Raw genomic sequence first — 11,333 nt, 5'->3', positions numbered from 1 at the left:
CTATAATTGCTTTGACCTGGTGCGCTATACTACACAACACACTGCTAGAAATTTTAGCTTTTATACTGTGTAGTTAAAAATTCAGATTAAATATTTCAGTCTAATCACTTTGTCATGATGAATAATTCATTTGATGTAAATACTTCTGATTTGCCATCTTTGAATCCTGCAGGACAAAATTCCTTAACCTGTTGGCAAGATTGGATCCAGACACCCCCAGGCTCCTCTCTGGGAAGGATTACAAGGAGGTCCTTGTGTCAGGGCTTCTCTAATAACCCTCTTGGATCTGTCTGGATGTATCTTACCCCCCAATGTTTCCAGCAGACTCACATTTTGTTTTCTTCTCTGGCACTGGAACGTCACATACTCGGGCAGAGGGGAAGTAACAACATCCTTGGAGGAATATAATTTGCACCAAAATATGGATACAAATAGCTGGATGTGACACAGCAATAATTTTCACATCACTTTTGCAAGATGTGTTTTGTCCAGTGAAAAAATCTACGCCTTCCTTAATTACAGCATAAATTATTCCAGATATGTGCATTTTCGAGTCACCCAAGGCTTTTACTTTTACTTTTAAAAAATGTTGTAAATATAGATCATTATTTATACACTTTAATTTCTCTGGGAGATGGTTAGCAATGTCTTGCCATCATCATCATTTTGTCAAAGGTAGATATTCATGTTTTTTTCCTCAGCTGAGACACTATCTCCCTCTTCTGCTGAGCAAAGGGTTTGGTCCTACACTTCACATTACAAAGGCCAGTCTAACAAGAATTTTAGCAATATATCTTCCTTTCTCAATGGTGTTTGAGCAGCAGTTCTATTAGCAAAGGTGCACTCTTTTTACTCTCCTTTTACTCTGTCTTCCAGGCTTGCTGTTCAGTCTAAAACATAAATCCATCATGACAAATACCTTAGTCCGTCACTTTTGTCACATTACCAAACTGTACAGCAGATTTTTGATGTGTGAGAGAAGCTTCTACAGGCAAAGTTCATCTTTTCCAATATCTGCACAAAATTCTTCTCCCTGGGGAGAAGCATGTGCCTAAGGTGTCCCATGCTAGGTCTTGGTGTACATCAAAATCAAGGTATTCATCAGGATTTTGGTTTTCATCAAAGGTGCTCATGAGAATCTGCTTTTGTGGGTAACCTCTCCTATGCACCTGACTGCACAGACTAAATTTTTGCAGAAGCAGCCTTAGTTGTGCTGTCATGGATGATAAAAATAAGCCTTTCTTCCACTGAATTAAGTGCATTTAATGAACCCCTGCTTGCTTCTGAGGGCTCTTAAGGCTCACTCAAATCTTAAACCTTCACATGGGTGCAAGCTGCTGCACCTAAACCTGCCTGGGCATCTGGACCTGGCAAAATGTCTGCTCTGAGCTCTGCATTCAGCACTGGAGTCACCCTGAAACCACCCAGAGGAGCTGATGACTGCTCCTGGTGTGAGAGTCACCGCTCTCTCATCCTGCACCTTTTTTGTGGTGCTCCTTGTTTTAGTGCACCACTTGACGTGACCCCACCTCAGTGCCTGGATCTTTGTAAGTTGTGCCCATCATTTCTGTTTTCTGCACCCATTTCAGAGAGGGGCCGTGGTCTCCTCCACAGATTAATCCCAGAGGTTTGTCCACTAGCCCTGAAAAGACTGGACTGTAAATCATATGGTTTGCCCCTGCCCAAAGCCAGCCTTGTTTTGGTTTTCCTTCAAACTGCTGCCACTCTCTGCTGCTTGCAGCCGCCTGATGTCACCCTGTCGTGGTTTTAAAGCAGCAACTAAAAACAAAAAAGCACTAGAAAACTTATTTTTTGCTGTGAGATATGGATTAGAACAAGAGCAAAACAGGCTTAAAACTTAAAAGGAATAAAGAAAGTTTATTAACAAAACTACAAGAATAACAAAACCAGAATAAAACTTCCAGAAAACCCCTTTTTTCCCCCATTACCCAACCATTCCCTTGTTCACATGACAACATAGAGACAAAAAACTTTGGAACTTTGGTGTTTACAACAGTCCCAATTCTTGCTAGAGTCTTTTCATCAGTTTTTGTAGAGAAACAGAAGTCCTTTTCTGCTAATCTATGGAGTTTCTCACAAGAAAACTATTTCTGTTATAGCTTTCTATTTCTCTGATGTCAGCTGCCCGGAAATCTGCCATCAGTTCACTCCTCCCATTTCACATCACTCTGAGGTGATGGGTCAAATGAGTCTAGGGATGTCATTTTTAAGGATGAGTTATTTAAAGGCAAAAGTTCTTTTCATCTGTCTCTGTGAGCCTCCCTGGAAAGAGAAGTTTTCTCTTGGCCTCTCAATGGTCCCAAATCTTCAACTATTACTTCTCCCCCTCTGTTCCAGCACCTCACTGTATCACAATTACTACACCTTCTGCTTAAAATTTATACTTTGAAATACTTTATTCTGCCCAATATACTCTGTCATGAATTAAAGGAGGTTTTTTTTCAGAACACTATTGTCCATCTCCATAGCTTTAACAGAAAAATATTTCAGCTTATAAAGCAGCTCCTTATTCTCTTCTGAAGCTTAATTCCTTTCTTTACTGTCTCTGATCGTTTATAAAGTCTCTTTACATGTTGACTACTCTCTTTTTCTTTCTCTGGAAAAAAAGGATTAATCTGCAAGTCTCATCTGGATAATGAAAAGGTTAAAATCTGGCCCAGCCTTTGTAGATGGTTCTGTGATCTCTGCTGGAGCAGCAGCTGGAGTTGTCTGCGATGGAAGATTCTTCATGGCTGCTCTGGAGAGTGTGGTCGCTGTCTCAGCCCACCACAGGTCAAGAGCGTTTTTTCTTTCCTTACTCGACAGTCTTTGGTGAATTCAGTCACAGCATAAAAAAACTGCAGCCAAGCCAGGGACCGGCCTGGCCTGGCCAGAGCCCAGGGTGAAGCCCTGCAGGCCCCATCTCCTGGCCGGGAGCCACAGCAGGCCCAGCCCAGCCCCTGCCCGGGCCACATGGTCTGGGCAGGGGAACGGGAGGCCAGCTGGAGCTCTGTTACCTTTCACAGCCAGGAAACAAAGAGACAAAGAAATTCCCAGGCTTAGGTCTTAAGGTGGTGTTCACAGGTTGATCTCACTTTTCAATGCTCAAAACTGCTGTCAATTCTTAGAAATGGCCAGTTGTTGGCCAGGAGAGAAACTCCCGTCAGCTTCCGGCAGTTTTAACTTCTTTAGGTGTTTCTCTTTGTTTTCTTAAATGCTAATCTATTACACACCCTCTGGCAGCTGTAGGGATTTGATTTTACAAATGGTGCTTCTGAGCTGTGTTGTCGTGTGTGAAAAACGAGGTTCACATAATTTTTATAGAATTTAAAAGTTTTAAAAAAAAACAATTAGGAGAAAAAGATAAAGTATACAGCTAGGGCTGGGTGTCTCTGCATTCAGCCAAGAGAGCACACCTTACTAACAAAGGATCGTCCCTAAAAACAGAACCCTACTACATATCCATAAATTCCCATCCATATTCATACATTCTTCTCAGGATCTTTGGTGTTCTTCTGTTTAGTTTTCTCTTGCCCCCTTCCCAATGGATCAATCTTCTTGGCACCATCGAGATTTACATTCCCTGATACCAGAAATGCAATAAATTCTTCCCCCCAGAGCTCTGGTCACTGCTGTCTTCATCTAGGTAAGAGAGTTTACAAATGCAGGAGTTCTCTAGCTATTTTTTTTTCCTCAGTCTTTGGGTTATACAAACAAAAGCAATTTTTATTTTAATACTATGCCATAGCTTAATATATATATTATACCACTATTTCTAAATTTCATCAATAACAGAATGAAAGAAAACTATATTAATACAACAAAATTTCTCATACTTATACACATCACATTCATTTTAATATTTGCGAAAAGCCAACAATATAAAACGTATTTATAACATCGTGGAATTTCTGACAATATAAGTAAAAATCTGCTTTTTCCACACTGGGCTGGCAAAACAACAGCAGCTGCCCTTTGTCAGCAGGCACAGTTTATTTCTCGAGGTTTTGGGGGTCTGTGTAGCTCAGGTAGTGGTCATTAATAAAATTTAAAGGCTCTGTTTTGGGTTTGTGACCTCCCCATGACATGAATGTTCCATGGAAATGTCTTAGATTATTCTGAAGTTAATGCTTGAAACTGTGAAATAGAGATTTTCATAAGCTAGACAGGGGCTTCAGTATCAAAAATTGGTATCTGTACTGTCATCTATGATTATAAGTCTTCTCACTAGGATTTTAAAGCAAAATGTCCTAATTCTATGACAACATCTGGGATACTGAACACCACACTTTATCTCATAGGAAAAATAACCTGTAATTTTACAGATTTATTATGGTTCATTTGATGTTTTCCATGCAAAATATCAAAACCAGACTTAAAACTAGATTAATAACCAAAGCAACTTTTAAAATTTCCTTAAGTGAGAAATAAAAATATCACTATTTAACCAACTAATCAGTGACTTTTTTCCTATATGTGTACAGACATGGATACAAAGATAAACAGAGTGTGCACCCTCAGGAGAGACTGCTAACGGGTTCTTCTTAATTTCTGGTGGTTTTATGCTGTTTTTAACCAAAACTTCTCAAAGAACAGTGAAACTTCAATCAGATCTACTCTGGAATTTTCTCTGCACTGTAATATTGTTAATTTCCAAACCAGAAAATAAACTATTTCTTGAATATTTCTGTGGGACTTGGTGAGGCAATGTGCCCGTGCATATTTTCATGTTTATATACACACAAATACCTCTTGATGTATTTTCAATTTTTGCTAAGAATTCTTTTCATATCTTCTGTACATAGGCAACAGATGTTCCAGATTAACTCAGGCTCCTGGAATTCAGATGCACTTACAGGAACTGGACTTCTCACCAAGTCAGCAACCACAGTTCTATGTCTGGAAATCATTACACATCTGCTACTTATATGTGCTGCAGCATGACTCAAACAGAGCTGCAGAAATTGGTCTCACAGCCTAAATTACATCAGATCTCTTTTTTTTCCCCCCTATTTGCCAGTCAGCCTTATTCCATTTAGTAAGAAATGGCTACACTCACATTCATGCAGCAAAAGCAGTGGCAGCCAACACAGAAAAGACCCTTTTTTCTCCAGCTAGGGAAGTGCAGCTGGATAGATAGCCTGAAAAAAGAAAATTTGACATTTCTGCTTGTGGGTTAGGACATGTCTGTTTGCTGAAGGGATCTCTGGGAGCATGGGCAAGCAGAATTGCTTTTCCCTTCCTCCCCAGAATGAAAGCAGTGACATTCTTCTCTTTGAAAGTCTCCATGCAGCCCTTCAAAACCAGCTGCAGAACCTGGACCTTTAGAAAAAAATGAATTGCCATTTGAAGAAATGCACAACCCTGAATCTCTGTATTGTCAATTTCTTACACTCTGCAAAAGAAAAAAAAAAAAAAAAAAAAAAAAAGGCATTTTATTGAGTTTCTTATCTTAAATATCTGAGTGCTGTTCATCTGAATTCATTCAATCCATGAAAAGAAGTCTTCTTCCCCTGCCAACTGAGATTTTTTTCTTTCCTATTTCTACACTTTCAGCTTTACAATCTCAGTAGTTTAAAAGTGCATTATTTCCAAAGCAGTCCTTTTCTTTCTCCCTCTCTCTCTTTTAACTGCATCACCTGTCATGGACAGGCAGCAAAGCCATGGGAAAAACAAGCATTTAAACCACTGTCTCTGCTTGTGCACAGAACTGTGAGAGAAAGAGGAAAAATATATATAAAAAAAGGAAGATAAATCCTCCCACTGCTTTGACTTCCATCAATAATTCAGGATGCTAAAATGATTCTCTCTAGACCTTGTGTATTTGTAAGTTAAGCCCTGTAAGCCTGGTCTCAGGCCTTTGTCTTGCTGCCTGACACCTTATTACTCTAGGCAAGAAATATGGGATGGCTCCCCAGGCAAGGGAAGTGAAGATTAATAATGACTTACATTGAAAGTATTCTCTTTTTTGCCATTCATCATTTTATCCACTCAATTTTCTCATTAAAGGTGAAAAACAGAGACAAGGACTGTGGACTTTTTAAAATTATTTTCCCTTCAGTCTCTGTGGATGGCTTGGCATTTCTCAGAGGAAAGCTCCTCTGGCACTGAAAACATTTGATCCTCCATTTTTATCCTCTATAATCTTCCACATCAACAGAAGAAATAAAGGCTTGCTACCATTACCTGCATGCATATTATAAATTCCCACCAGGACATGATTTAATAAATCAGAGCCCTTGGGCTGGAAGCCCTGTGCCAATGGGCTCATGGTCCATGTGCTCCTAATGTGGTGAAAAAAATCAAAACCAAAGCAATTCTTCCATAATTCTCCAGTCTTTTACATGGATTACTATATCAGTGTATTTACAATCAGTGCAAGTAATACTTACATGTTGGTTTTTTTTAGGTTAACAATTAGGCTTTTAAGGTATGTGTTTAACTCCCCTCACAGCCAAATTAATGAGTCTCAATTGCTTTTCTGCATCAGCATGTGAGAAATGTCAGCTGTGTGTTTTAAATGTACTTTTAAGAGTGAAAATTTGTGGCTCAGGTCTTGTTATAAATCCATTTTCAGTCCTGTAAGAAAGAATATTTTTTTATTAAATTAAGCCATGCATTGCATGCCACAGATCATACAATGCAAACTAAAGAACAGATTATACCATAAATGTAACTAGACAGATGTGGAGGTACTAACATTTGTAAAAACAGTAGAATCACACAATTAAATACTGTTCATCTAATGACAATACCAAACAAATAATTTTAGTGCCATTATTTTTTAGTATAGATTTTATATTGGTAGTACGTCTAAATAAGACGAAAAATGTTATGTCTGGGAAGTGGTGGCTGAAATAAAAGAAAAACCACAAATAATAAAATAAAATATATAAAAAAATATAAAATATTTTTAAAATAAAAAATATAAGAAAAAGAACAGAGAAGCACTAGGTATTACTCAGGTGGAAAACCATTTTGTATTATAATTTACATGACAATTGGTCATTTGGGAATGTGTGGGGGCAGTTCCAGAAAAGGCTCAGTGAGGAAAAACTCTTAATAAAACAAATGTAACCAAGATCTGAAGGCAAATTACAAAGAAATTTTGTTATTCTCTCTCTCTCAAGAGGATGCATACCCCTAGATCGTTTGATGAATGAACAGAAGTAGAAACTTCTCAAACTTCTACTTTAAAGAGAAATTTTCTCCTGTTGAATTGTGTCACCCCTGTCAGACACAAGACACAAGCAGGAACAAAGGGACCTACTGAGAATATAAAATGTTGAAACTTTGCTTTCCTTTCACTAGAATAAACTCTTGGGTGGTGGGGGGGGGAGAATTTTATTATTGGTTTCTGTAGAAAAAGTAATGTATTGATAAGGAAAATAGATTCTAACACTGCAACTGACGTGGACCACGAGAGAGATGTGACAAGTGTCACAAATTTAGCTTTGAAGCTGCAGCGTGAAGGGTGGTGTTTCACCACTTGATGTCACTGCAGCATTTTAAGTTTGTAATACCTTGACCATTTTTAGTCGCTGCTGTTGTCTCTGGATTGTTATTTTTTTAATTATTATTTTTATCGTGGTCATGGCTGCTGTTTTTAATCAAGAATGAAAGACAGCCCCTAGTAGCCCTCAAAAAAAATTAATCTTGTTGAGTATTTAAACAAACAGCATGAAGCCTTGGGCACCAAGCTCTAAAGAGCTGATTCAGACCTTGCACAGTCCAAGGTTTGGAAATCTGTCAGATCTGCTACTGTAGCTATTGGTGAAACTGATCAAGTTCCAATCCTCTTCCCTTGACATCTACACCCTTTCCCCCTCCCTGAAATAGGTATGTCCTGACACTGAGCCCTCTGTGCACATCTTTCTCTCAGTGACACAGGGAGCATGCCAAATTTTATATAAAGAGTTCTATTTGACAACAATTCAGAAAACAAACTCATTTCAGACAGTGATTGCCTCTGTGCTACCTTCAGAGATTATCAGATAAGAGTTTCTGTGTCTCCTATTGCTCCCAGGTGTTGGGAAAAAGGGGGAAACGGGAAGGGGAAGGGGAAGGGGACGGGGAAGGGGAGGGAAGGGAAGGGGAAGGGGAAGGGGACGGGGAAGGGGAAGGGGAAGGGGAAGGGGAAGGGGAAAGGGAAGGGGAGGCAAGGGAAGGGAAGGCCCTCTAAACTGGGAATACCCTGAAACTGAGACTAGCAGATGAGAGCATGCTGTACCAGCCAGAGAGAAGACACATCCCTTGATGCTCATGTGTAGCCAGCTGCAAAATTTCTTATCCAAAGGCTACAGCCACACAAACATCTTGGAGTGATTCTTTAACAGCTCTGTCTCTGCTCCTTTCCTGGCTGCCCTTCCGTGGCTGCTGTGGTGGGGTGACCTTGGCCAGCTGCCAGGTGTTCAGTAAGCCACCCTTTCACTCCCCCTCCTCCTTAAGCAGGACAGCAGGGGCATGGGGAAATAAGATTAAAAGCTCACAGGTCAAGATAAGGACAAGGAGATTACTCACTAGTTACTATCATGGGCAAAACATGGGGATGATTAATTTAATTTATTGCCAGTTAATAGCAGAGGAGGATAAAACACCTTCCCCAATGCCACCAAGAACCGCTCTGGTGGGAATCCCTCCCACAGGATTCCTTCAGGAGCTCCACTGTGGGTCCCCACAGGCCAGGACCCCTCCAGGGGCTGTAATTTCCTTTGGGACACATCCCCCTGCTCCTGCCTAGGCTCCTCCAGCAGCTGCAGGGGTGTCTGTGTTTCCCTTTTCCCTTCCATGGGCTGCAGGGGCTCAGCTGCCTCTCCATGAGCTGCCCCAGGGGAATCTCAGCTCTGGCACCCAAAGCAGCTCCTGCCCTTTCTCCTGTGCTGCCCTGGGTGTCTGCAGGGCTGTTTTTCTCACATTTGTCCCACTCTTGTCTCTCACAGCTGCTGTGCTGTGTTTTTTACCCTCTCTCTCACACGTTGTCACAGAGCTGACAGCAGTGTCACCACCAGCTCAGTTTTCCCCAGCAGCTGCTCTGTTCTGGAGCTGTCTGACACAGGGGCATCCCCCAGTCTCCTCTCACAGGAGCCACCCCTGCTGCCCACTCACTACCAAAACCATCTGTCTTTCTGGCCTCAAGTCTTTGCTGAACACACACAGCTTTGTTCTTCATCCCCTGTGATCTCTAAGTGAGATACAGAAATGGAGGCTCAAGCTAAAATTTATGTTACACAGATTGTGCGAGCAGAGTTTCCTTACATATGATTTTCCTCTTCCCAGTTTTCCCTTGACACTTTGGCAGTGCTCTGTTGGATTCTGACACTCATTCACGACTCCTGTGCAAGGAGGAAGGGATGGAGGCTTGAAGGCCAGCAAGATGGCTAGTGTTCAATTCTAGTGTTCACTTTAGTCCAATTTCTAAATAAGTGAGTGCACTTATTCACAATTTATTGTATATAAATAATATAAATACAATATATTTACAATATAAATATTGTAAATAAAACACAATTTGCAAATAAGTGCAGCACTGGCCAAGATGTAGCCTCTATGAAACTGGCCAAATGGGTCACAAATAGAAACAATTAATGCTCATAATTACTTTACACTGCTATATGGAGCCAATCAATACACATCCTAAGCCTTGTTAAGGGATGTTACCTTTACTGAGGAATTTTGTCTCTTTCACTTAATCTGTAAAGCTACTTCAGGGTTTTAAGTTAAATACAAAATCCAGCCTCCTAGCCTCTGTTTTAATGTGTTCAGGATGTTTTTCTTTGCCTTTTACTCCTGAATTTGTGTATTAGCTGAAGCCACAGCAAGATCATTGGTGAAAGTGTGTGGGAGAATGAAAATGCTGATGGGGAAATGCATCCTTATTTCAACAATGTCAGATGGAGGAAACAGATCAAGACTCTAAACCACATCAGGCATTCCTGTCTCACAGACCAGAGTTTATGAGAATAATGTGTGCAGCTGTGACCTCTGAAAGTACCTCCTGAATCCTGCAGGGAGTTGCAGTGCTGGTGAGGTATTTCTCTGAGGAAATGCAAGTTTGGCTAAGCTCCTTCTGGGTTTCTAACTCTCTGTTGTAAATTACTTTTTTACAGAACCCAAAATGCAGCATTGAGCCTGGGAACCTCTTTTTTCGCCAAGCCCTTTTCAAGACAGATTTTTTATTATTATTATTATTATTATTATTATTATTATTATTATTATTATTATTATGCACAGATCTGGAGCTTTTCCTTGCAAGAGGCCTCCCTGCTGTGTGACAAATGTGTGCTTGTTCAGCTGCAGGTAATGCAACACCACCCTCAGCAGAGTGCAAGCTTTGCATTTCACCCTCTCCAGACCAAGGTTTTTCTCACCACTTCTGGCAGGCTGCCAGTTTTCCATGCAGCTCTGAAATTAAAAACCTGGCCATTATGCTTTTTGGTGCAACTAGACTCCAAGTTATCCATAATAAAAGCTAAACTATTTCTTTTCTTTATTTTCCTTTTTTTTTTTTTTTTATCCTCTCTCTTGTAAAGAATTTGGGTTGATTGGGTCCTCTGGGTGCTGTTAATGATAGTAACTAGAGAACAGGGAGAAAGGCTTTATTAGATAAGGCTCTAACTCTCTTATTTCAGGACATGATGCTTTTTTCTGTGTTAGATCTCTCGAGTCACTATAGGCCAGGAGTGGGTGATAATTCAGGTGCTCATTCTGGAAGCAACTGACCTAAAAAACTGTCAGGGGTGTTTTGCAAAAACCTATTTGTGCCTCCAACCAGTGCTTCTGATAATGTTGTGGGAGCCTGCAACAATAAACAAACAAACTTTATTCATATTATTTTTTTTTCCCTTCTCATATGCTGAACCAAGGCAGAGAAACTACCAAATTACGTGAAAAGTATGACTGATATCTCCTATACAAAAAAAAGCAGTGAAAGAAGCTTGAAAAGTGCAAGAAAGGCATCCATACTTCAGCTTGTGTGTAGTCCTATTAGTAACAGAAGTGAGTAATATTATTTACTGACCAGAACACTTTAGCTTTATAAAGAACACTTTTTATCTTTTCTCTAGAGCTTTGAAAATCATTCTGAAAAATGCAGGAGTGGGAGGTTTCTTTTGCCAGCCATTCTTTGTATTGAGAAAATGATCACCAGCTTGGCATTTCTGTTTACATGTTTTGTTCACTCACTACTGGGAACTTTGTGTTTATTATTGCTGAACTTCAGGCCTGCTATTCTAATTGTGGCATTTGTGTGAAAAGCACTGTCTACCTGGATAAAACTTGGGCTGTCCATTAAACAATGACAGAGGAGATCCTCTGGTAGTAATTAAAAGAAACAA

Source organism: Cyanistes caeruleus, chromosome Z, assembly GCF_971803275.1.
Source record: "Cyanistes caeruleus chromosome Z, bCyaCae1.hap1.1, whole genome shotgun sequence".
Taxonomy (NCBI): Eukaryota; Metazoa; Chordata; class Aves; order Passeriformes; family Paridae; genus Cyanistes; species Cyanistes caeruleus.
This window is presented reverse-complemented; position numbering follows the sequence as displayed.